The sequence below is a fragment of the Mya arenaria genome, chromosome 3 (genome assembly GCF_026914265.1).
Source record: "Mya arenaria isolate MELC-2E11 chromosome 3, ASM2691426v1".
Taxonomy (NCBI): Eukaryota; Metazoa; Mollusca; class Bivalvia; order Myida; family Myidae; genus Mya; species Mya arenaria.
In genome coordinates, this window is record NC_069124.1 from 2486394 (window position 1) to 2514339 (window position 27946).

General features: G+C 34.5%; 1 protein-coding gene across 5 annotated transcripts in view; it reads left to right on the forward strand.

The window, feature by feature from the left end:
- Nucleotides 1-10709: 10709 nt before the first annotated feature.
- LOC128229297 (lachesin-like) overlaps nt 10710-27946 on the forward strand; it is a 37124-nt gene continuing 19887 nt past the window's right edge. Inside the window, exon 1 of one of the 5 annotated variants that reach the window (XM_052941132.1) lies at nt 10710-10823. The gene's annotated coding sequence lies outside the window, so the exon portion shown is untranslated. The other 4 variants (XM_052941131.1, XM_052941134.1, XM_052941133.1 and 1 more) reach the window with 4 other exon arrangements.

Below are 27946 nucleotides of genomic sequence, written 5' to 3' on the forward strand. Positions count from 1 at the left end.
AAATGGTTTGTTCTGATAATCATACAGATTATTCCTACATGATTTCTAAAAGTTCTTGAAGAAGTGAATATAACACATTTTATAGAACAATAAAAATAGTGGGATTAGCTTAATCATGTTATAAGGAACTTAAGAAGTTTCGAGCAATTGGGGCCTGGTCTCCGAAATAAAAGAACATTATTTTATTCTATTATCTCTAGTCGCCTTGGTTGTCATTCTGTTTTAGTGACTTCGCACATGTTATGTTATACCGCTGACATTGTTCATTTTCTGTTAATGTTGAGTATATTATAAAATATTAGCGTACATTGTATGCATGTCGAGCATGTTATGTTATATGTATGTACATTGCATGCATGTCGTGTATGTTATGTAATATATACTTGCAGTGTAGTTCCCATCGATTCGATTCCCATAACTCAGTTCACTATGGCAGTTTTTTTACTAGACCTAAACTTATTTTAGGTCTATACTAGAATTTTTTTAGCAATTTTATAACTAAATTTATTATTTGATCCTACTGTTAAAATATATATATATATATATATATATATATATATATATATATATATATATATATATATATATATATATATATATATATATATATATATATATATATATATATATAAAATCGTCATGTCTCGCCGCCAATTTGTTTACTTAAATATTGCGCTCTGACCAAATTAACGTTACGAATTTTAACCAATTTGATGATCGTCTATTATCTTATAAAAATATATTTTTGAGGAACTTGATTCAATAATCGATACTTAGTTGAAGGAGGTGTTACCTTTTTATCGTTATAAATATGTATTTAGGATCATCCACGTGATTGTGTGTACATGCTGTATGACACAAGGCGGTACCTAACATTTCCAAACAGTGCTAGCGTTCGTTTTAGAATAGCACCCTCTTGGCTCAATAACGCATGAATCCACGAAATCGAACGATCCTTACATAATTGCAAGTTCAAAGATAAAGCACGAACGGGACCAGCACATTAGAGACAATGCATAATCGGTAAGTAAGTCATAAACACAGATAAGCTAACTTCAGATAATTACCGACCACACACAGATATCACCTCTTCATTTCCAAGGAAGTAATCTAGATAATAACCTCTAAAAATGCTTTAGTTTTTGGTCTATGTGGCAGTTTTGATGAACGTGTTAAACACTTGTACTTAATACTGTTTACTGTCTTTAATATTATTGAAAAAGTTTGATCGCAATCGATTTGTTTTCAACTATTTTTGTTAAATGTCTGTAGTGGATGTAGCATTGTTTCTCTTATTTGGTGTTTGTTTGACCTTTGTCCGTGTCGCTTTAAATAGGACCATGGTTAAATTTGAGGCTACTGTGGATGTTCCTGTTGTTCCTATTGTTTAATTAAGACGTATTAATTGTTTCGGGATAGAAGAAATCTTTGACTTTGAGTAATAGGATCGTGGTTAAAGTTTAGGCTGTAAAGTAATACATGTTAATTGTAATTGAAGAGAAAAAAAATTCACTTCAAGTAATTGAGGTTTCGTGGCCGATTGTTATCCTTTATACTAATGGGAAAATCTGTACTGGGAAGATATCGGCAGATATTTAGACAGCCGAAGTCATGTCTTTGAATTCTTAGGCAGAGATAAACATTCATCCTGAAATATTGGCATGTTGTGTTGAAATTTTGTACACATCGATATTGATTTATAGTTAATTCAAATGAATTAAGAATTATATCAACGTACATCTTAGTAGAATATTTAAAAGTATGCGCGATACCAAAAAAAAAACAAATATAGAATAAGGATGTATCTCAAATAGTATGTAACAGTAGATAAGATAAGCTAAGCGGAAACAGCTTGAATGACTGAAAATACACGTGCATTTATAATTTGTGCAAAACAAACATACTCTGTTTGTCTGGTCATTGGTTGAATTGAAGCTATTTGTATACTTCACGGACATTTATATTAAAAAAAACTTGGTTTATTTGTTCGCCAAGAGAAAGGCTCGTTGGTGTAAGACACATGAACCCGTCAATGATGTTTTCTTCACCACGCCACACTTTGCTTCTTATAACATTGTTCTTATTATATCAGAATCGAGCTTTCGGGTTGTGGCAATCGCGTTCATGCTTCAAACATGCACGTAAACAACAGTGTGTAGGGTATGTGAATAAAGTTTATACTATTGTTGCACGTACGTACTATATTTGTGAGATTTAACACAAGTTTTTAGTAGAATCTGAATTTGTACATATATCTATATACTTCAAATTTGAAAAAAAAGAGTTTGTTTCCATTTTCATTCTTAAACTCCGCGATTGCTCGAAGAATTCCTTTACGATTATCATATCCATTTGGTTTATTTCAACGCCAAGATTGATAAATACGCCCGATGCCCTGTGCACGTTCAGTGCTGTGTACTGTTAGATGGTTACGTACATCAACAAGATTTCATGAAAGTGCAGTGGATAGTGTGCAAAAGTGGTGCGCCAAACCCAACTCTTAAAAAAGGATACCTTGATATATATATTTGAAACTGCATAACTTATTTTAGATTTACGGTGTGCATATTCAAATCTAGTCATGATGTGTATATTCTTATGTGAGTAAATTGTAGTTTCTTGAAACACTCCATTTTTATGTCATGATCCATGCTATTACATTGCTTCTGAAGCTGATGATCAATTGTGGTTATGTTTTTGAGCAGGTGTGAATTTATTCGAATAATCATCAAGATATATAAGCTTTATGTCTTTATATTGTAATGTTTATCATTGTTCCTGCTTCGATGTCTTAATTGAAAAGCCACGATATTTGCTGACCAATCCAGGGTATTTTAAGTCCTAGTCACACATAGCTCACGATTCATTCATGAGACTTAAATGCTTGGATGCAGCGACGAATGACAAACTCTTGACACCCTAACCGAGAAAATGTATGTAAATTTAATAGGTATGTGGTTAGCGATTGATCGTTACGTCGGCCTTTTTCTCAAAAATACCTCTTTATCCTTGTGGTCCGTACGTGCTTACATATCCGGTATCTTCAGCTATATCGTCTGCAATTTAGTGAGACCAACAAAAATACTTTTCAGATTGTCTAGATAGTACGCGCAATAATCGTATTATTCTGCTGGAAAACAAGGAAAACCTTTAAGTTTAAAATCTGAAGTTTGGTAATTGCTAATGCAAAGTATACAGTTGCTATAATCTACTGTTCTGATAATTTCGTTGTATATATACCGTGTTGTTTGTAGAGTTTTGTGCTCTTGTTCAATGTTTCTAGTCGGCGATTGTTTTATTTAATGTTATATGTCTTTCGCGTTGAACCCTTGCCATTAAACGAGGTTTATATTTTAACTTTTCTCTACTACTCTGCTTGTTTTTCATATACATGTTGCAATAACGGTCAAATCGTCGTCGATTCCTTGTATAAGAAATTATTGAGATTTAAAAAAAATGTTCTTGTTGTGTTACACTGAGACAATCGCCACAAAATCATTACCAAATATCTCATACCAAAGTTGGTTGGTTGAAACGAGAGGGTTTGGGCGGATTTCCGCCATAGGTCTGAGCAACAGGGGGATAGAGATCTTTTTTAACAAACTTCGTAGAGCACAACTAGTCATTTCTAATATCAAAATTAAAATTCTAGGATTTTTGGTTGCTGCGAATATAAAAACATTTTGTAATTTATGCCAATGTGATGGGTATAAAAACGCTCATACGAGTACACATGTACATGCAAACACTGCAAACCTACCCTCCGTGATCAGGGCGAGTACTACGTTTTCTGAAATGTAACATTTTCTCTGTAATAGAACATAAAAGACTGATCACTTGGTCGCGTTTAGTTTGTTGTTTGAAAGTAATCGATTCTTTTCTGACCTTAATCGGGTTTGTTCCTGTTTAAAATCGCGTCAAATTAATTTCTTGTCGTGATAAGACTAAGGTGCTTAATGAAGATCATTTATAAACGCCAGTTTGCAAAGCAGGAACGTATAGTCGTTCTGTTCTGAATGTAGTTGTTACCCAGGTTTCATATTCACAAAGGAAAAAGAGAAGTAAAAGGCGCAGAAATAGTCCTGTAGTTTGGAACTGGGGAAAGGAACAACAGTTAGCTTTTGACACGCTTGTTAATAAGTTGATAACTGCTCCTGTACTGGTCTTTGCAGATTATTCCAAGCCATTTATCCTGCATACCGACAGTTCAGGATCTGGTTTAGGTGCTGTCTTATACCAAAAACAAGATGATGGTACAGAGCGTGTCATAGCCTACGCTAGTCGAAGTTTGAAGTCAACTGAGTTGCGATATCCTGCGCACAAACTTGAATTTCTTGCTTTAAAATGGGCCGTGACAGAAAAGTTCAATGATTATCTGTGGGGCAATACTTTTGAAGTAGTGACTGATAATAATCCCTTGACATATGTTCTCACTACAGCAAAGTTGGATGCAGCCAGTCACCGTTGGGTTGCGGCTTTAGCAAATTTCACCTTTTCATTGCGTTACAGGCCAGGCAAGTTAAATGCTGACGCTGATGGACTTTCAAGAATTCCTGAAGTATTTTCTGATGTTGTCCAAGCTGTCTGTGGAGCTGCTATAACAGATGTACCACTTGTTTCTTGTATTTCTACAGGTTCTGAATCTCCAGTAGACAGTGAAGAAGATGACCATAATAACAGTATGCAGAAAATCGATTGGAAGGTAGAACAGGCAAAAGATCCAATAATTCTAGGGTGGTTGATCTGTTGCGCAGTGGTTCTCGCCCTAGGGAGGAGGTGTACCAGAAGCAGTCACCGCAAGTGCAGCGTTTCCTTAGGGAATGGAATCATCTCATTTTAGAAAATGGGGTTTTGTATAGAACCACTACACAAGACAGTCAGCCGTGTAGACAGTTAGTTTTACCAATTTGTTACAGGAACAGAGCTCTCCAAGGTATACATGATTATGTAGGGCATCCCGGTAAAGAGAAAACCTTGTGGTTAGCTAGGCAACGATTTTACTGGCCAGGACTTGAAAAGGATGTTAATTTCTTGGTAGAAAATTGTGGACGCTGTATACGCAGGAAGTCCCCTATCCCTAGAGCTGAATTAGTAAACATTACAACCACTAGGCCTATGGAACTTGTTTGTACATATTTTTTAACTTTAGAAATGTCAAAGGGAGGTTATGAGCATGTTTTAGTAATAACAGATCATTTTACCAGGTATGCTCAAGCAGTGCCATGTCGCAACCAGACATCACAGACAACAGCCAAAGCTCTTTATGACAATTTTTTTCAGATTTTATTCATTTCCAGAGAAGCTCCATAGTGATCAGGGCCGCAATTTTGAGAGTAATGTTATAAAGGAATTGTGCAAACTCGTTGGTACGAAAAAAACTCGCACGACACCCTATCATGCGCAATCAAACCCTTCAGAGCGGTTTAATCAGACTCTTATCAAAATGCTAGGTACCTTAGAAGCAGAGCAGAAAGTTGATTGGAAGACATACTTGGCGCCTATTGTTCAGGCATACAATGCTACAAAGTGTGATTCAACTGGTTTTTCTCCTCATTATCTAATGTTTGGGTGGCACCCAAGATTAGCCATTGATGTTTATTTAGGTACTGGGTCCAAAGGAGGATCTGCTGATCGTCAGACTTATGTTGCAAAATTGCGGGAGAGACTGGAGTTTGCATACAAACTAGCTTCAAATGAGGCCGCCAAACAGGGCGCAAAGGGTAAACGCTATTATGATAGGAAAGCTAAGGCTTCCAAATTTGAAGTAGGAGATAGAATTCTTGTTTTGTCAGTAGGTCATCAGGGTAAACACAAGTTAGCTGACCGATGGGAGGAACATCCTTACATTGTAGTGGGCATCCCTAATGAGGATATCCCAGTGTATGAAGTGAGGCGTGAAGATGGTCAGGGCAGGACACGTACTCTGCATCGTAATATGTTACTGCAATTTAGTTGTCTACCTAGGGAGTCTGATGTCCAATGTCCGCAGAGAGCTAAAAGAACAACTAAGTCCAAGTGTGTGGTACTTCAACAGCCTGAGTCTGAGTCTGACGCGAGTTCTGAGTCCTCTGAGCGTTATGTCATACCTCAAAGGAGAAGGCCTATCCGGTATAACAATAGTTTGAAATCTACTGTAAGTACTAATACCATAGGTGATTTTCAGGCCGAAGACACTACTCAACTCAATGGAACTCCATCTCGTGATCTAGCTGAACAACAGACGCAGCAGACTGACATAGCGCTATACGATTCCACGTCAGCAATAATAGGAAGTTCTAGTTTTCCATTTGTTTCAGAACAACCAGGAGAGGTAGTCCCTAACATTTCAGTTGAGGTACCCCCTAATAGTCCAGCTGAGGTACCCCCAAACAGGCCAACTAGAGTCCGTAAACCACCGGAACGATATGGGAAGTGGGTTTATCAGGTAGCAGTTGAGACTCCTACAGTTTTTTTGTCTAAACTGAATAGGAATCTGTTCTGCAGATAATGCATTGGGTTTTACTTTGACATTTTTTTTTGTGTGTGTGTGTTTTTGCTTTTTGCTCATTATTATTACCTTTTGTACCTCATTGTGTATAATGTCATATTTAGGTATTTTGAGCTCAGATTTCAATGTTCTATGGAAATTTCCTAATTGTTTTTTTTTAGTTAGGTATTATGATGTAATAATGTATATGTTCATATATTCTGAAATGCCAGGAGTCATTTTTTCCTTTGGGAGGGAGTATGTTACCCAGGTTTCATATTCACATTTTATTAAGTTAATCCCTTAAGGAAAAGAGCAGGTTTATTTAACATGTGAACTCAAGTGTGACTGAGTGGTCAGTTGTGTTATATATGTATTGTGTTGTCCACTGTCTTCATGGGTATGTGTTTACAAGAACTGGTTTTTCAACTTATGTATTTTTATTAATAGACACTTACATTTTTGCATATTTCCCGCTCTTATTTTCACAAATCACTTTCGAGTCAGGTTTTGAGGTGTCAACATCTCAAAAGATAACTTTTCCATATTTTATTCCACTGCCCGGTGAGTTGTTACTTTACAGTACTTTGTTTTATTGGAGATGTATTGTAATTGCATTTGAATTTATCTCGTGCTTGATGTATTAGATAATTATTTATATTATCTGTATTGTGTAATTTATTACCTTTCCGGTATTAAGAAGTTAATTGGATTATTTTGTATATTTTAGGATTTTGTCAAAGTCAAACCTTTGGAGTTTAAATAAAGTGTAAACCTGAAACCGTAATCTTCCTTATAAATACTAAGAGACGGGGCACGGGTAACATAGTCATGCTCTTCAAAATATTGACTGCATGTTTCTTACACTTCATACAAATGTTGATTCTTATTCTAACATTGTTCTTTTGTATTGCAGACAGTCTTTAAAGCAAAATGCTTGTATACTCGTATCTTTCTTCAATTTTTATGAATCTATGTGCTGACAGCATGAACCGCCACTGGAAGTGTATGTACGCTACTAAAAGTAGAATTTCAGATTCAGTTCAATTACAGATTAATAACGTTTTTTACTTTGAAACCACGTATTTCACTTGGTTTAGTTAACTTATTATTTAACAACGATTGTGAAACAAGTGATTATAATAATCACTCTCGTTGGCATTATGCGTTGTAGAGGGAAGCATGTGATTACGAAGGACACTAAACTCGCATACGCCCGTGCCGGCAAATGGACGCGGGACACCTTGTTGAGAAGCGAGTTTGCTATCCCCTGTACTACTCGGACAATAATAATGAATCTACTATATCCATGTTACTGGTAGTTTTATTTTAGATCAGTTACATATTAATATACCTAGTTCACTTCGAAACATCATGGACTGTCATTACCAAGTCGCGTTGCCTATCGTGCTGTATGAGACCTAACTGCGCTTCTACGGCAACCTCACGGCGACCCCGATGTGCTCTTATCAGAACGTCGAGCGTTGGCGTTCTGTGGCATGGTCAAAGTGCGCGCGGTCGCTATGTGTTCTATGCGATCCCACCGCGTTTACTGGCAATACTGCTGCGTTGCCACGGCGAGTTTTGCGATTCCACTGCGCGCAGATCTTCATTCTTGATTTTTCCTTGCCGCCGTACGAACGCGGTCCTAGTTTGAAAGGCTTTCTCCAGCAAAGGACGTGCGTTTGCAATGACTGCATTTGTTTTTGTTTCAAACTATCTACGTTTTTTAAGTTCTACACTATTCTTCCTTTTTCTTGTTTACGATGTTCACTTTGTCTGGTATTTATTGCATTTTAACAACCTGAATCAGTGGAAATCGAGAAGCAATCAATGATAAAAGTATCTGTCTCCCGACTTTAATATATTAGCTTAATGTGATTTACGCCTCGATTTTATTATACAATAAAATTGTGAAATGCTTTCCAAAATACACTTTCAGCGCAGAAAAAATATTTAGCGAGTGCATGCTGGTCGTAATGAACGGGATGGTGAATAAAATTGAATTACGTTAAGTCAGTAGCACTTATGAATGTTTTGTCATTAGTAAATTGAGTTACATTACAGATCTATATAAATTGTTTAGTTTGGAAGGTTCTTAATACGACAGACGGCGATGAGTTTGCGCTTGTTGTAATGAAGGGCACAAAAATAAGGCGGAAATTGTACAGCTTAAATTTGCAATTTCAGTTTATTTCACCCTCGATTTGATTTAGTCTAACGCAGTGTAAATGTGATCATATTACTATGTTTAATTAGTTTTGTTTCGTTAAATTATCACATTACTTATCTACTTTGCGACAACCTAAAATGGGACAAACAAACATAAAATTTTCCTAGTCTTCTTTCTTTAATGAAAAATAAACCGCTACATATATATCAGACATTAGCTTTCTCAATTAAATAAGTATTACAGCGATAATGTTAATTAAATAGCAAACTCTTTGTTATTCTGTTATCTCTAGTTGCCTCTGTTTTCGTGACTTCGAACATGCTATGAAATACCGCTGCCATTGTTCATATTCTGTTAAAGCCGAAATGATATGAAATATCAGCGTTCATTGTATGCATGTCGAACATGTTATGTTATATGTATGGACAGTGTATGCGTGTCGAACGCGTCATGTTATATGTTTGTTCATTGTATTGCATTGCGGTTCCCATTGATTCGATTCTCAAGAATAAGAGTCCAAAAAAATCCACAAAAGCAGCATTATAATAGAAATTTATTAGCAATGTGATAGCTATACTTTCTCATACATGTTAAAACAAGATATTTAGATAAAACTTACTTCACCATGTTTCGCCACCATTTTTATTGTGTGAGGTACAGTCGATTCTCCTCGCTATTATATATCCCTTCCATATTGTAATAGTTATATCGTACTTGTTTAGTTTAATTATGCGCTCTAATCGAATCAACTTGATGAAATGTATTCAATGCCAATTGGAAACAACGTTACAATTAACGTCTATTTGTGTATTAAACAATATTTGTCGATAACCTTGCTTTGTTGATACAATTGCAGTTTCTGTCGTTATGACTATTTATTTAGAGCTATCCACTTTTTGTGTGTGCATACTGTATGACACAGAGCGGTAACCTTTCCAAAAAGGGTTCGCTCTTCATAGAATAGCGCATCCTGCGTCAATAAAGCATGAAAACACGAAATCGAACAATCCGTACATAATTGAAAATTAAAAAATATAAGTACAAACGGAGCCAGCATCAACTGGAAACAATGGTTAATAAAGTAAGAATGTCATAAACACAGATAAACTAACTTCTAATGCTTTAGTTTTTTAGCTCTGTGGCAGTTTGATGATCGTTTAAAATAGTTGTATTAAATACTTTTTTACTTCTTTAATATTGATGAAGAAGTTTGATCGCAATTGTATCGTTGTCAACGACAATCATTTTTTAAGTTTGATATTTGTTAAATGTTTGTTGGTATAATACAGCGTTGTGTCTCAGTGTGTGTGTGTGTGTGTGTGTGTTTGTTTTTCGTGTCGCTTAAAATCGAATCCTGGTTGTATTTGAGGCTAATTGGGTAGGAGTTCTCATTTTTTATTAAGACGCGTGAATTGTTTCGGGGAGAAGAAATCTTTCATTTCGAGTAATTGAGGTTTCGTGACCGATTGTTATCTTTAATACGGATGGACAAATCCTAACAGGCATGATATCGCCAAGGATTTAGACAGCGGAAGTGGTGTCTTCGAAATCTTAGGTAGATAACTTTTTATAAACATTCATCCTGAAATATTTTAGCTTCTTGTAATAACATTTTGTCCATATCGATAATGTTTTAAAATTAATTCAAAAGTATTAAGAAATATTTCAACGTACAGCCTAATAGTATATCTAAAAGTATGCACGATAACAGAATAACAAATATAGAGTAAGGATATATGTCATATGGTATGTAACATTAGATAATATTGTAGGCGAAAATAGCATGTATATCTTAAAATACACGTGCTAATATAATTCGTGCAAAACATACATACTCAATGTATTACTGGTCTTTTGTTGTATTCGAGATATTTGTAAACTTCAAACGAACATGTATAACTTGGTTTATTTGTTCGCCAGGAGAAAGGCTCGTTGGTGTCAGAAACATGAACCCATCAATGACGTTATCTTCACCACGCCACACTTTGCTTCTTAAAACATTGTTTTTATTATATCAAAATCGCACATTGTTGTTTAAATCAAATCAAATCATATCAAATTTTATTTTCAGTCGGTATGACATCACAGAGAAAACTATGAATAGCTATTGACCGACTAAATTGTGGCAATCGCGTTGATACTTCGAACAGGATTTACTCATGCATGTAAACAACAGGATGTAGGGTATGTGGATAACATTTATACTATTATAGTAAGCACGTTTTATATTTGTGAGATTTAAAAAATGTTTTGAGTAGAATATAAATTTGGAGTTGACACATATGCCCTCGCTTAATTATACTCTTTGAAACCGCAATAGAACAATGGAGAAATATGTATTTATGTACTCCAAATTCGATAAAACAAAGTTTGTTTCCATTTTCATTCTTAAACGCCGCGATTGTTCGAAGAATTCCTTTACGAGTATCATATCCATTTGGTTTATTTCAACGGCAAGATTGATAATCACGTCCGATGCCCAAACCACGTTCAGTGTCGTGTACTGGTAGATGGTTACGTACATCAACAAGATTTCATGAGAGTGCAGTGGATAGTGTGCAAAAGTGGTGCGCTGAACCCAACTTTTAAAAAAGGGTATTTGAACCTTAAAAATAACTGACAGCTTGAATATAATGTTTGTCTATGCATCTAGATATATTTGAAACTGAATTACTTATTTTAGATTATGGGCATATTCAAATCTAGTCATGATATGTACATTCCTATGTGAATATACTGTAGTTTCTTGAAACACTCCTATTGTTATGTCAGGATCCATGCTATTCCATTGCTTCTGTAGCTCAGGGGCAATTATGGTTATGTTTGAATGCGCTGTGAATTTATTCGAATAATCATCAAAGTATGTTTGCTCATGTCTTTCTATTGTCGTGTTTATCATTGTTCCTGCTTCGATGTCTAAATGTAAAAGGCAAAATATTTGCTGACCAATTCAAGGTGTTTTAAGCCCAAGTTGCATATAGCTTACGATTCTCTCGTGACCCATGAAGGCTTGAATATGCGACGAGAAATGACAAACTCTGGCGACCAAAACCCTGAAAAATTATGTAAATTTAACAGGCATATGGTAAGCGTTTGATGTGACCAATTCGCGATCGCTACCGACCAACAAAAACTGCTCCTATGTCCGTCTGAAAGTGACTGATCGTCGTCTATTAGACATCATTCAAAGACTGGTTGGTGAATAGTTTCCGATAATCGTTCTTGGTCGTCAAAACCTGATCACGATCCTTTTAAGGACAGCCCAGAAAATTTTCTACTGTTAAAAAAGCTATCGAAGGCGGAAGAATAGAGCAGAACTCTGCTCCAAATGGCTAATTTCAATAACTGGATCTTCTTCTTGCTCAGGGCCGAGTTGCTTCTCGGGTTTACCATTTATGTAAGAAGGTTCTTTCTCACCTCCGCAATCTGGTTCATCGCCCAAAATTTGTCCATGATGAGGCCCACTTTGTTGAGCGGTAGGGGCGGCTGTGACGGTAGCGGGAATAGTGATAGCTGCAGAAATCTCTTCCGTTTCCCTGGCTACTATGCCAGGCAGATGACATTCACTTTCTGACAATGTTTTTATATAGCTCCAAAGTGTAAAGGGTATCTTGTGCATATAAAGCTTGTTATATCTATAATAATGGTTATGCACATAACAACTGTTTGTATAAATAACAACGTTAAGCTACCATGTGCATATTTAAAGTTGTTTTGGAGTGCATTGTCTAAATGTCTGTTTGACCAATGAGAGCGGCAGGGAATCGAACATGGAGATTCAAACATTTGATTTCCATAATATCATACAGCAGGTGTCCCATCTGTCCGATAACAGCTTCAAAATAAAACAGTTTATTGGCATTGTTTCAACGTTCTTTCAACTTTATCTTTGAACGTAGGTATGTTTTATTACTCTAGCTGGTTTAAGATAACTGGTTTTAATTTTTTAATACCATAATTCAAATAAAACGTTCTTTGAACTCTATCAGACCGTATAGAAAGATAGAGGTGTTTATAAACTATTTTCCAATTGCTAAACATACTGTCAGTCATGTAATATTTTGTTTGGATAAAATTTGCTCTGAAATGTAAAAATGGAACAAAATGTTAAATCAAAACGAATTTAAGGTCGAATGTCCTTTCTCTGAAAACTGGACTATTTTGATTTATAAAACTTTGAGATCATCAGCAGATCTCATATCATCAGATTTTTAGTCAAAGCAAACTTCCTCGCCCTTTATAAAAGGTGTTTTAACACAGAAAAATCGGCCGTATAGTGCCCATGTAATTGCACTAACTGTCAAAAATAAAAAAAATAAAAATGCAAAAAAACAATGAAAAATAGTAAAAATAGTTCAAGAAAGCTTACACGTGTGGCCTCCGGGTATGCGTATTTATATTGCGAGATAATGGATAAAACTTCATAACCAGGTGTAAATATTCTCCAAAAACACCAAAATGTCTTCGAACAACGCCATTTTATTCCGCGTCACACATTTCCCTCACTTGAAATTCGGAAAACACAAAACACGTTGGACCCCTGATTACCTTAACTGGTTTTGTTACTGATTTAAAGTGAGTCAAATAGATGTCTAGTCGTGAAAACACCCAGTTGGCTAATATAGATTATTTATAAACGCCAGTTGGCGAAGCAGGAGCGTATGGTCGTTCTGTTCTTGTTATTAGTATGCTTTTTAACATTGTAAGTGCATATTTCTTACACTTCATATAAAATTAATGTTGATTCTCATCCCAACATTGTTATTTGGTATTGTGGACTGTCTTTAAAGAAAAATGCTAAAATACCTTTTTCAAAATTCATGAACCTTGGTGCTGATCGTCACTTTAAGTATTTGTACGTTACTAAAAGTAGCAGTTTGGATTTCTGTTCGGTAACAGATAAAAATACCTTTTTCTAATATGAAATACCAGTTAGGTAAAACTATTTTATTTCACAACAATAATGAAACAAGTGATCATATTACTTAATCTAGTTGGCATGATATGGTGTGTGTGTGTGTGTGTGTGTGTGTGTGTGTGTGTGTGTGTGTGCGTGCGTGCGTGCGTGTGTGTTAGTGTGTAAAACTGGTGATTCCTGAGGAATTCCACTTGTCCGGTTTGGTGATCATTAAACAAACTTGCAAGCTCCCGCAAAAAAATGAACCCGGGACACCTTGGTGAGAACCAAGTTTGCTAACCACTGCACTAATCGAACAATAATTTAGGCGCTATTGGCATTTTACTTCAGATCAGTAACATAGTAATAAACCTAGTTCACTACGAAACATCATGTCCTTCATATATGACTTATCTAAACATTACCTATCTCCAGTAGTAGAAGCATGTTTGCAATGAATGCATTTGTTCTTTTCGAAGTATCTAAGTTCTAGACTATCCTTTCTCTTTACTTGTTTACGATGTTCACTTTGTCTGGTATGTATTGAATTTTTACAACCTAAATCAGTGAAAATCGAGAAGGAATCAATGATAGAAGTATTTGTCTGCCGACATTAGTATATTAGCTTAACGTGATTTATGCCTCGATTTTATTATGCAATAAAATCATGAAATGTTTTCCAGATACCCTTTTAGCACAGAAAGAATATTTTGCGAGTGTATGCTGGTCGTTAATAAACGGGAAATTAAATTGAATTACGTTGAGTCAGTTCCAGTTTAGAATAATTTGCCATTAGTAAATTGAGTCACATTGCAGATCCATATAAATTGTTAAGTTCAGAAGGTTCTTGATATGAGAGAAGGCGATGCCTTTGCGCTTGTTGTTTCAAAGGACACCAAAAAAAAGGCAGAAATTGTACAGCTTAATGGGTATTAATTTTCATCCTCGATTTGTTTTAGTCTAACGCAGTGTAAATATGATCAAAATAAGAAGTGTCAGATTAACAAGTTTTGAATTCGGCCTCTTTGATAGTCAACTTATACATGCTTTTTTCATCCTACTATGTTTAATTATTATTGTTTCGTTGAAATTATTACATTACTAATATACTTTGCGTCAAGCTAAAATGGGACAGACGAAAATAAAATTTACCTATTCTTCTTTTTTAATAAAAGTAACGCTACATATATATCAAACATTCAATTAAATAAGCATTACCGCGATAATGTTAATTAAATACCAAACCCTTTGTAAGCAAAGAGAAGAAGTGTACGCGTACTGGTCTCTAAAATAAGAGAACATATATTCTGTTATCTCTATTTGCCTTTGTTGTCATTCTGTTTTCGTGACTTCATACATGATATGAAATACCGCTGCCATTGTTCATGTTCTGTTAAATTCGAACATGTTATTCGATATGAGCATAAATTGTAAGCATGTCGAACGTGTTATGTAATGTACGTTGCAAGCATTTCGAGTATGTTATGAAATATGTACTTGCATTGTAGTTCCCATCCATTCGATTCTCATGACTAGGAATTCAGATTACTGCGACAGTTATTTAAAGATACAAAAATAGGCCTATACTAGAAAATTTTAAGCAATTTGATAGCTTAAATTCATTCTTATACCTACTGTTAAAAACAAGTCATTTAGTTAAAACTTATTTCATCATGTCTCGCCGCCAGTTTTGCTTGAAGTGCAGTCGATTCTCCTCCCTGTAGTATTTGGTATCACGAATTTTCACTTCCATATTGTTGTATTCATATTGTACTTGTTTAGTTCAATTATTCGCTCTGATCGAATCAACTTGCCAATTGGATACAACGTAACAAGTATCGGCTTTTAGTGTATTAATTATATATATGTCGATAACCTTGATTTAACAATTAAGATTTATTTGCAGAAGATTTTACGATTTTCTGTCGTTATGAATTTTTATTTAGAATCATCCACTTGTTGTGTATCCATACTGTATGACACAGAAAGGTAACTTGCAAACTTTCCAAAAAGTGCTAGCTCTTCATAGAATAGCGCCTCCTGCGATAATAAAGCATGAAAACACGAAATCGAACAATCCGTACATAATTGCAAATTTAAAAATATAAGTACAAACGGAGCCAGCATCTACTGGAGACAATGAATAAAAAGTAAGAAAGTCATAAACACAGATAAACTACTTTCAAGTACTCACCGACCACACACAGATATCACCTCTTCATTTCCACAAAATTAATCTTTACAATAACCTCTCAAAATGCTTTAGTTTTTTAGCTCTGTGGCAGTTTGATGAACGTGTAAAATAGTTGTATTAATTACTGTTTTACTTATTTTATCATACTGAAGAAGTTTGATCGCAATCGTGTCGTTGTCAACGACAATAGTTTGATATTTGTTTAATGTTTGTTGGTATAATGCAGCGTTGTTTCTCTTATTTAACTAATCTTCCATTTCTAGTAATTGAGGTTTCGTGACCGATTGTTATTTTTAATACTGATGGACAAATCTGTACTGGCAAGATATCGCGAGAGATTAAGACAGCGGAAGTGTTGTCTTCGAATTCTTAGGTAGATATAAACATTCATCCTAAAACATTTTCGCATGTTGTAATGAAATTTTGTCCATATCGATAATGTTTTAAAATTATTTTCAAAAGTATTAATTATTATTTCAACGTACAGCCTAATAGAATATTTAAAAGTATGCACGATACCAGAATAATACATATAGAATAATGATATATTTTAAATGGTATGTAGCAATAGATAAAATTAGCTTAACGAAAATAGCGTGAATGACATAAAATACACGTGCAAATATAGTTCTTGCTAAACATACATACTCAATGTTTCACTGATCTTTTGTTGAATCCGAGCTATTTGTATACTTCAAACGAATATTTATAACTGGGGTTATTTGTTCACCAGGAGAAAGGCTTGTTGGTGTCAGAAACATGAACCCGTCAATGATGTTATCTTCACCACGCCACACTTTGCTTCTTGAAACACTGTTCTTATTATGTAAGAATTGCGCTTTGTGGTTGTGGCAATCGCGTTCATAGTTCGAACAGGGTTCACTTATTGCATGTAAACAACAGTGTGTAGGGTATGTGGATAAACATTATACTATTAAGCACGTACGTATAATATTTGTGAGATTTAACACAAGTTTTGAGTAGAATATGAAGTTGTAGTGGACATAATTTTACTCGTATGCCCTCGCTTAATGATTTTCAATGAAACCCCAATGGTAGTATACTATAGATACTCGAAATTATAAAAAAGGTATGTTTTCGCTTTCTGTCTTAAACGCCACGATTGTTCGAAATCCTGAATAAGTATCAACATAATGATAGATAAAAAAAGTCCGATGCCCAAAGCACGTTCAGTGTCGTGTACTGGTAGAAAGCTACATTCATGAAGAAGATATCATGACCGTGTAATAGATATTGTGCAAAACTGGTGCGCCAAACCCAACTTTTAAAAAAAGTTATTTGAACTTTGAAAACAACTGAGAGCTGGAAAAGAATGTTTGTCAATTATCTAGATATATTTGAAACTGCACAACTTATTTCAGATTTAAGGTGTGCATATTCAAATCTAGTCATAATGTGTACACTCTTATGTGAATATGCTGTAGTTTCTTGAAACACTCATATTGTTATGTCATGGTCAATGCTATCCCATTCTTCTGTAGCTGAGGGGCAATTGTGGTTATGTTTTGAAGAAGTTGTAAATTTATTTGAAAAATCATCAGGGTATGTTAGCTCATGTATTTGTATTGTCATGTTTATCATTGTTCATGCTTCGATGTCTTAATGAAAAAGCCAAAGTATTTGCTGACTAATCCTGGATGCTTTTAGGCCCCAATTACACATAGCGAACGATTCACTCATGACCCTCGAAGGCTTGAATATGCGACCAATGACAAACTCTGGCGACCAAAACCCAGGAAAAGTAGATAAATTTAATAGGCATATAGTTTGCGATTGATCGTGCGACAATTTCGCGATCGTTGCCGACCAACGGAAACCGCCCATTCGACCGTCGGTAATCGACTGATCGTCGACTATAAGACGCCATTCATAGACTGGTCGGTGAGTAGTTTCCGATCCTCGTATTGTGGTCGTTTAAAACTTGTCGCGTTTTTTTAAGAACTGCCCGGAAACTCTCGTGTTATTGAAAAAGATATGGAATGAGAAAGACCTGATTATGTGCTCCATATTCTACATTTTGTAGTTCCAATTACTGCTTCTTCACCTGTAAAGGGCCGAGCTGCTTCTTGGGCTTGCCATTTGTGTGAGAAGGTTCTTATCATCTTCGCAATCCAATTCATCGTCATGAATATCTGTCCCGTGATGAGGCCACCACCTCACTTTGTTCCGCTGCAAGGGCGGTTGTGACGGTAGCGGTTTTGGCGATTGCGACAATAATATCTTCCGTCTACCTTGTTACTGTGCCAGAAAGCTCACATTCACTTTCTTGCAATGTTGGTATAGAAATCCAAAGCGTATATTAGATGTACAATATTGAATATGCACACAACTAGTGTTTGTATAAATAACAATGTTCAGCTACAATGTGTACCTTTTTATGTTGTATGCGAATGCATTATCTAAAGGTGCGTTAGAGCAATTGGAGCGGCAGGGAATCGAGCCTTGAGATTCAAGCATTTGATTTCCATATTATCATACAACAGGTGTCTCATCTGTCCCATCTGTACGCTAACGTCAGAATAAACAGTTTGTTGGCATTGTTTAAACTCTCTTTCAACTTTATCTTTGAACTCAGGTATATTTTATTACTCAAGTTAGTTTTATTTCTTTTGTACCAAAATTCAAAGTTATGTGAATCCCATCTGGCAGTACAGAAAGATAAAGGTGTTTATAAATTATTTTCAAAATGGTTTAATATACTGTCAGTCACGTTTGGAACCATTTCGATTACAAAATTATAACATGCTTAAACGGTTTAATTTGAAAGTTGAACAAAAAGTTAAATCATCTTAAAACATATTTTAGGTCGAAGGTCTCTTTTCTGGAAAAATAACAACTGACCCCTATTTATCTATTAAGTTCAGAGCGCTTTACACGTTTTCAAAATATTTTTAGACACCCGGTTTAAGAGAGCAAAAGTTTCAGAAAATAATAGTTTTAAGAAATACATCCAAAACATCTCTTATATAGTTTAGATCATGGCCGAATAACGCATCAACTTGCAAGTATACAAAGTAATACACAAATTTAACTTTCAAAAAAGAAAACGGAAATGATGAAAATCGCTTTAGTTTCCTTCATGATACATTTATACAAGCACCAATTCGATGCACAATTTGAACCACTTTGGTAAAGGACAGTTAATCTATGTCCTTCCTAAAATTAACACTTCGGCTCAGAATTTTGAGTATCAATACAAACAAATTTAATTTATACACTACATTATGATGATAAGTAAGCAAAAGAAATGGGTCACGTGAAGGCCATAGCTTGAAAATCAAAGCACTGAATATATGGAAGTGGCGATTGTCATGTGATTTATACAGAACAGCGATCTATTTAGACCGTCAGCCTTTCTCTCAATAATCTTTTTTATCTGTGTGGTTCGTACGTTCTTACTGTTCCGGTATCTTCAACTAACTCGTCCGCAATTTAGTGCGACAAACATAAATACTGTTCAGATATTCTAGAGAGTGCGCGCAATAATCGTATTATTCTGCTGGAAAACAAGGAAAATAACTTTACAATCAGAAGTTTGATGATTGCTAATACAAAGTATACAGCTGTTACTGTTAATTTCGTTGTGATCATATCTTCACATGTGACTGTTTGGCAGCAGCATTTACATTTTGACTGTTATTCGGTTTGTAATAACGGCTTAACCGTCTGTCGATTCCTTATATAAGAAATTTAGGTGGGGAAATAGCTTTTGTTGTTTTACACTGAGAAAATCGCCACAAATTTGTGGAGGATCATTACCAAGCGGATCATAACAAAGTTGTTCGGCAACAACAAGAGAGTGTGTGCAACAGGAAGATTAAGATTTAGATTGGTTACATACTAATATACTACGTTCACTACGAAATATCATGTTATGCATACATGTCTTATCCATACAGTACCTTTCTTCAGAAATAGTCATATGTTAGGCAATGAATGCATTTGTATTTCGAATTATCAACGTTTTTGAAGTTCTAGACTATCCTTTTTCTTCACTTGTTTACGATGTTCACTTTGTCTGGTATTTATTGCATTTTAACAACCTGAATCAGTGGAAATCGAGAAGCAATCAATGATAAAAAGTATCTGTCTCTCGACTTTAATATATTAGCTTAACGTGATTTACGCCTCGATTTTATTATGCAATATAATCATGAAATGTTTTCCAAATACCCTTTCAGCGCAGAAAAAATATTTAGCGAGTGCATTCTGGTCGTAAATGAACGGGATGATGAATACAATTGAATTACGTTGGTTCCACTTTCGAATATTATATCATTAGTAAATTGAGTCACATTGCAGATCCATATTATTTGTTTAGTTCAGAAGGTTCTTAATACGAGAAACGGTGATGCGTTGCGCTTGTTGTAATAAAAGGCACAAAATCAGACACAAACTCTACAGCTTAAATCTACAATTTAAAAATATTTCACCATCGATTTGATTAAGTCTAACGCAGTGTAATTTGATCAAAATAAGAAACGTCCGATGAACGTATTGAATTCAGCCTCTTTAAAGTCAACTTATACATGCGTTTTCATACTACTATGTTTAATTAGTATTGTTTCGTTAAAATTATCACATTACTAATCTTCTTTGAGACAAGCTAAAATGGGACAAACGAAAATAAAATTTGCCTAATATTCTTTTTTAATTAAAGAAAACGCTAAATATATATCAAACACCTGCTTTCTCAATTAGATAAGCATTACAGCGATGATGTTAATTAAATAACGAACCCTTTGTTAGCAAAGAGAAGTGTATGCGTACACTTAAATAAGAGAACATTTATTCTGTTGTCTCTAGTTGCCGTTGTTGCCATTCTGTTTTCGTGACTTCGAACATACTATGAAATGCCCCTGCCAGTGTTCTTATTTTCATAAGTCGAACATGATATGTACATTGAATGCATGACGAACATGTCATGTTATATGTAGGGAAAGTGTATGCGTGTCGAACAGGCTATGTTATATGTTTGTACATTGCATACATGTCGATTATGTTATGGTATATGTACAAAAGCAATCGTTATAATAGAAATTATTAGCAATGTAACAGCTAAACTTCTTTTTCATTCCTACTGTTAAAAATTAGATTTTTAAATAAAACTAACTTCACCATGTCTCGGCGATATTTGGGGGGGGGGGGGTAAGGCACAGTCGATTCTCCTCCGTGTATTCGTTTGTATCGAGAATCTTGACTTCCATATTGTACTTGTTTATTTCCAAATGCGCTCTGATCGAATCAACTTGATGAAATTTAACCAATTTCAATTGGGTACGACGTTACAATTACCGTCTATTAGTGTATTAAAACTATATTTGTCGATAACCTTGCTTTTACAATTGATACTTGATAGTTGCAGGAGGTTTTACGATATTCTCTCGTTATGAATATTTATTTAGAATCATCCACTTTGTGTGTGTGGGCATACTGTATGACACAGAAAGGTAACTTGCAAACTTTCCAAAAAGTGCTAGCTCTTCATAGAATAGCGCCTCCTGCGATAATAAAGCATGAAAACACGAAATCGAACAATCCGTACATAATTGCAAATTCAAAAATTTAAGTACAAACGGAGCCAGCATCTACTGGAGACAATGGATAATAAAATAAGCAAGTCATAAACACAGATAAACTACTTTCAAGTACTCATCGACCACACACAGATATCACCTCTTCATTTCCACAAAATTAATCTTTACAATAACCTCTAAAAATGCTTTCGTTTTTTAGCTCTGTGGCAGTTTCGTGTAAAATTACTTGTATTAAATACTGTTTTACTTCATGTATCATACTGAAGAAGTTTGATCGTAATCGTGTCGTTGGCAACGACAAGATTTTAATATTTCTTTAATGTTTGTTGGTATCATGCAGCGTTGTGTCTCTCATTAGGTGTTTGTTTTGGCCTTGGCCCGTGTCGCTTTTAATAGAATCGTGGTTATATTTGAGGCTACTGGGCTTTTTCTGTAGTTCTCAGTTTTTATTAAGACGCGTTAATTGTTTTTGGAAAGAAGAAATCTTTGAGTAATTGAGGTTTTGTGGCCGATATTTACCTTTAACATAGATAGAAAAAATCTGTACTTGCAAGAAGTCGCCAGAAATTTAAACAGCAGAAGTTTTGTCTTTGAATTCTTAGGTAAAGGTAAACTAATCATCCTAAACTATTTTATCGTTTTGTGAAAAAAATGTCGATAAAATAATAGTATTAAGAGTAATTTCAACATACACTATAAAACTATATTTAAAAGCATGCACGATACCAAATTGACAGATATATAAAATGATATACCACACATCTAATGTTATATAGAAATAATTATATAAATATTTACATTTAAGATTAGCTAAGTGAAAACATCATGAATGACTTAAAATACACATGTAAATATTCTTCATGCAAAGCATACGTACCAAATGTTTATATTAAATGCAATGAAACAAGATTTGTGTAAGATATACATACTAAATATCTGACTGGTCTTTTTTGAATAGGGACTATTTGTATACATCTTAAGCACTTTTTACGTACGATGTGTTTCATTTCAAGTTCCAACTAACATGTACAACTGGGGTTAATTGTTCGCCAGGAGAAAGGCTCGTTGGTGTAAGAAACATGAACCCGTCAATGATGTTATCTTCACCACGCCACACTTTGCTTCTTGAAACACTGTTCTTATTATATCAGAAGTGCGCTTTGTGGCTGTAGCTTTAGCGCTCATACTTCGAACAGGATTTAGGGTATGTGGATATAGTTTACAATATTATAGCACGTACGTATAAAATTGTTTAGATTCAACACAAGTTTTGAGTAGAATATGAACGTGGGGTGAAAATAATTTTTCACATATACTCTCGCTTTATGATTCTCTTTGAAACCCCAATAGTAGTATAGAGAAATATATTTTTAATATTCGAAATTCAATAAAATGTTTGTTTTCGCTTTATGTCCATATCGCGATTGTTCGAATAATTCCTTAATGAGTATCTTATCCATTTTACGTGCAGAGTTCGGTTTATTTCAACGGCAAGATTGATAATCACGTCCGATGCCCAAACCACGTTCAGTATCGTGTACTGGTAGATGTTTACAGACATGAACAAGATTTCATGAGAGTGCAATAGTATATAAAACTGGTGCGACAAACATAACTTTTAAAACAAAATATTTGAACTTTGAAAACAACTTCAAGCTTGAATAAAATGTTCGTCTATGTATCTAGATATTTAAAACTGCATTTTAGATTAAAACTTATTTTAGATTTACGTCGTGCATATTCAAATATAGCCATAATATGTATATATTTATTTGCTTCGTGAATGTACTGTGTTGAACTGACTGCCTTATCATTTTGAACAACAGGGCTATTAAAATGATGGTATACGACAGGTGGACTATCTGAATGATAACGTGACAATGAAACACTTTATTGCCACTGTTTTGACATCAATTCAATTGTATCTCTTTTATTACATTAACTGCTTCCTGAAAACTGTTTAAAGTATTGCGATTCTTAAATGTAGATAAAACAAAGCGAATTCTTAGAGACAGTGTCAAAAGATAGTGATACTTATAAATCCATTGCCAACCCTATGAACATATTGACAGCCACACAACTGGTTGCAGTGAAGCATTTGGGTAACCGAACGGCTGCAATAGAGGAACTTTGTAAGATTGATATTGAGTGTGGAAATGGAGAAAAGGTCAAATCAAGTGAAATGGTTATCTAGCTCGAAGGCAGATGAGGACATGCCGCTCTCCTCAAGTTAAACAACAACAACAACAACAGTGTCTTGAGTTACGCAGCTTGATTTGTGTTATACGTAGATCTGCACAATATTCGTAAAGTTTTGGACAGCTGGTTCAAGACAGAAAAATAGTTTTCAGAAAAAATCCAAAACACTTATATATGATGCCTTTCTTAAAGTTTAATTGGCGACCAAATAACGCATGGCGTTTCAGTTATGCAAACTACTAAACATGTTTGCTTTGAAAAGAAATAAAAGGTTTTATGAAAATGCCGTTGTTATTCGTACCATTATAATGTAAAAGGTACAGAAATGACTATGAAACGGACACTAATTGAGAAAAGCTCTTGGTTGTGTGCTATATGAGTGTGTATTTTTTATCAAACGCACGACTTGAACAGCACTGGAAAGCACAATAAGGCTACGGCTAATACTTAATTTAATTTTATAACTTCGACTGAGTCTTTCCGGTTTCATATAACAATCTTTAATCCGTATCTGGCCATTTATGGGCAAAGTCATAAGACAAGTGAAGGAAAAAAACGATGAATCTAACTAAGAAAAATCATTTGATAAAATGGAATTGAGTAATTTGCCAATGTATCATTCCTTTAAAAACATGATGGGGTTAACAGTTAAACGCAAGAGGAGTGCTCGCGGGTATGACTCAGACAATGAATAGAATGCGGGTGGTAGTCATCATAAACTTACGTGGTTGAAGAAGACTAGTCATTTTTTCGCATCAAGTTTTTAATCATATGCACTCCGGTTCACACAAGAAATTATTAAACCTACTGCTATTTAATTCCTTCCAATCTGATAGATATATATATATCCCCATGGTGCATCCAAACATATGAAGCACAGAATGATGAAACCAATTCTGACATCAACGTCATGCTCCAACTTTTACATTAGGGTTCGGAAACATTTGAAGACTTCTAGATACAGGACCTATTTCTGAAGCTATATACCAACGATTGAGGCAGACAATATCCTTTAAAAAAAAGTCGTTTGGTGAACCGCAACAATTTGAATATTAATAATCGCTTAAATCTGATGGCGAAGTTAAAAAAAGGACAAGCGATCCAGTTAGAACATTTATTGAAGTATTACAATTATCAACCATATGCCACCACACAATGACGACAATTTTCCAACTAGAGCAATAGTACTTTTCTAAAAATGTTAATGTAATTCATTCGAACAGCTTGAGAACAATAACTGTATTCAAACTTATCCATTGTAAGTTTTAATTCCAATGGCACTAGCAATGTCCCATTTCTCTTAACCCTACAACATGCATCAAGGTCTGACCACTGACCACTTAGCCGCCGCGATCAGAATGTTCATTGGAAATAACTCAATTTTGATGACTAAAATCTGTTTGTTTTCTGTTTCAAAGCTCATCAAACTAAATTATATATACACATTTTTTATAAACTCCCGTTGGAATGGCAAGAAAAATACTGTTATTCTGAACAAAAGATCTGTGTATTATTCTTATCAAAACAATTTTCGTTTGCAGGCTGTCTCAAATGAAATTAGCTGGGCGTATGTGAGTTTGCTTGGTCGCCCCAAGCCGGAAACTGGGGGTTCACTCTCGCACAACACCAGTCCAACGAAAGTGTCTTCACAATCAATCGTTGCTTACTAAATAAAGTTGAAACTAAGTAGTAGGTTTATATTTCAAAAATATTCGCAGGCTTTTGAAGGTAGAAATTTAAATTCAGATAAATTACCGATAAAATGCCTGATTCACTATGAAACATCGTGTATTACATACATGGCTTATCTTCAGAATTAGGATTTTATTTGCAATGAAAGCATGTGTTTCCGGATCTATCTACGTTATTGAAAAATCAAATATCACACTAAACTCCTTCATATCTTCACTGGTTTACCTAGGTATTTATTGCATTTTGACAGCCTGAATTATTTGAAATCGAAAAGCAATCAATGATAAAAGTACCTATCTCTCGACTTTAATACATAAGCTCGGGATGTGATTTATGCCTCGATCTTATTAGATTGTTTTCAAAATATAGTTTCAGTTCAGAAAGAGTATTTTCAGAGGCCAATAAATGAACGGGTACTGAATAGACAAAACTGAAGTTAAATGATATGTTTGCCATTAACAGATTGCACCCCGGTTCTGATATGTGTTTGGGTTACATTGTTAGAGACGTGGAGTGTTATGACAATGGTATTTCATGGTACGTTACATTTAGTGATATGAAAACAATCAAGCAGAGGTTGCCCGTTAGTGGATGCCAATAAATCTTGAAAGTTGTCCGATCAAAACTAATTCCTGGTTTGTACACTATCCTCACGGGCTTAAAAATAAAATATTTCAAAATTTAACAAGTCAGTGACATGTTGGAATTTTTTTTAGTGAGTAGCCTAATGCCTCGGCCCGTGTGATCGCAACAATTAAATCGGCAATATCCGCGCTATTCCTGACTTATGTTGATTTAATGGTTAAGTAAAGCAAAACAAAACAACATCCATAACTTGGACAGCAATATCTTAGAAAATAAATATTTAAAGATATACAAACATGTTTACTTTTTAAAACAGATAATCCACCTTAAAGTGTGTTCGCATTTTTAGAGAAAAAAAAACGTAAAAGGTAAAGGGTTAGGTTTAGTTTCGAACCCCCTCATCATTTAAGTAATGCGAAAACATGTCCCATGTAACCTCCATCAAAATGGGTGGAAATTTACACAATAAAATTATGTTAACCCAAACTGGACCCCTTTTAATCAATCGTTTACGTTTCAATATGGTTTCATGTTTTAGGGTTACAAAAACTGAATCCCATATAGAAATGTTCTATCCATAAATGCATTCAACCAAAACTTGATTCCTTATGGTCAACTGCACGCAGAACTCATTTAACAAATTGGTACTTTTTCGACATTATCTGATTTTAATTTATGCGAAAACATTTACGAAACAATATAATCCTGTCACATGACTGTCTCATTTGTATACTAGTATCAGGCAAAATAATCTAGGACGACAGTTTAAGTTATGAAGTTGAAATATTTTCATATTTCAAAACCCATGCCAACTTCTTAACGGTTTTAGAACAACATTGAAATATTAACATTATTTAAACTAGTGCCAGTCCCTTTAAGCGTCATTGGAAGTTCAGCTATAACATGTTTACACTACCTCGTAAGGCATGACCGATTGATGCGATTAAAACTCTTGATAGCGAAAATAAGTTCATTATAGTCGTTTAACCTTATCTGAATGGACTCTTAAAAGCTGCGGGGGCCTCTTTCGTAAATCAACTACTGCGGGCGGTTTACAACTAAAAACTCCTGGCTCACTGTTCGACCATCGAGGCCTGGAATGAATCACAAACGTTATGCAATTTTTGAAAAAGTGTCAAGTTCATGAATATACAACGCTATTCAGACTTTGACCATGTTTAATGAATTGAAAAACTTTTATTATATATTTGCTACTGAAGTAACAAAACAGCGAACATTCCAAAAAGTCCGTGTTAGGTTGTGTACTAAAAATGTTAAAAATATTACTATATCTTGATTTTGTTAAAATGTTGACAGAGTTTAATGTTATTTTAGTCAAACATTTTAACCCAAATTACAAATGTTTGCCTAAGGCTTAACCCTTGTATAATTTACAGCGAGCCTCTTATATCTTCTGAAGCCTCCGTATTGTTCCTACTTATTGTACTTGGTCGCCAATATTCGTGTCTATTCACACACAAGTGCCACTGTCAACACCGACTCCACATCAACTGTCATTTTCACTGTATTTTATTGAACAATTCATACATAGGAAAATTCCTTGATGGTTACAGGTAAGCACAACTTATTTTGTAAATTTATGTTTGAACACATCTATTTGAACAGCAAGTAAAATACCAAATGCACTGTTAAGAAACAGATCAAACAGAATCTGATCAAAGGGGTTTTAAAAAATCGTTTGTTTTTATTTCTTCGTCGATTTTAATAATTTAAACCAGTGGGTATGGCAATATTTAGTCATAAAACTTTGAGATATTGGCATATAAATTCATTGTTTCATTATTTCGCTTTCGACTGAAATCAAATTTGTATGACCATGACTTACAAATGAACTTAAAATCGCAATTATATTTTATCTAAAACTTGAATGTTGAAGTACTCCTCTTTTGTTGTATTTATTCACTTGATCATTATTACGATTTAATATATATAAATGCAGACACAATGTTGTATAGAACTTGTATGGTATTATTTATTAAAGCACTTCAACGAGATTATAAAGTATTATGATGTTCTACTAGATTAAGAAATGTTATTGACAAAAAATAAATAATAGTTTACTTAATATTAAATAACATAGATCAAGATTATGAATTATATATAATTAGATATGAAATTTTCGCTGTAAAAATGCAAATATATTTTCTCAATGTATTTTCTG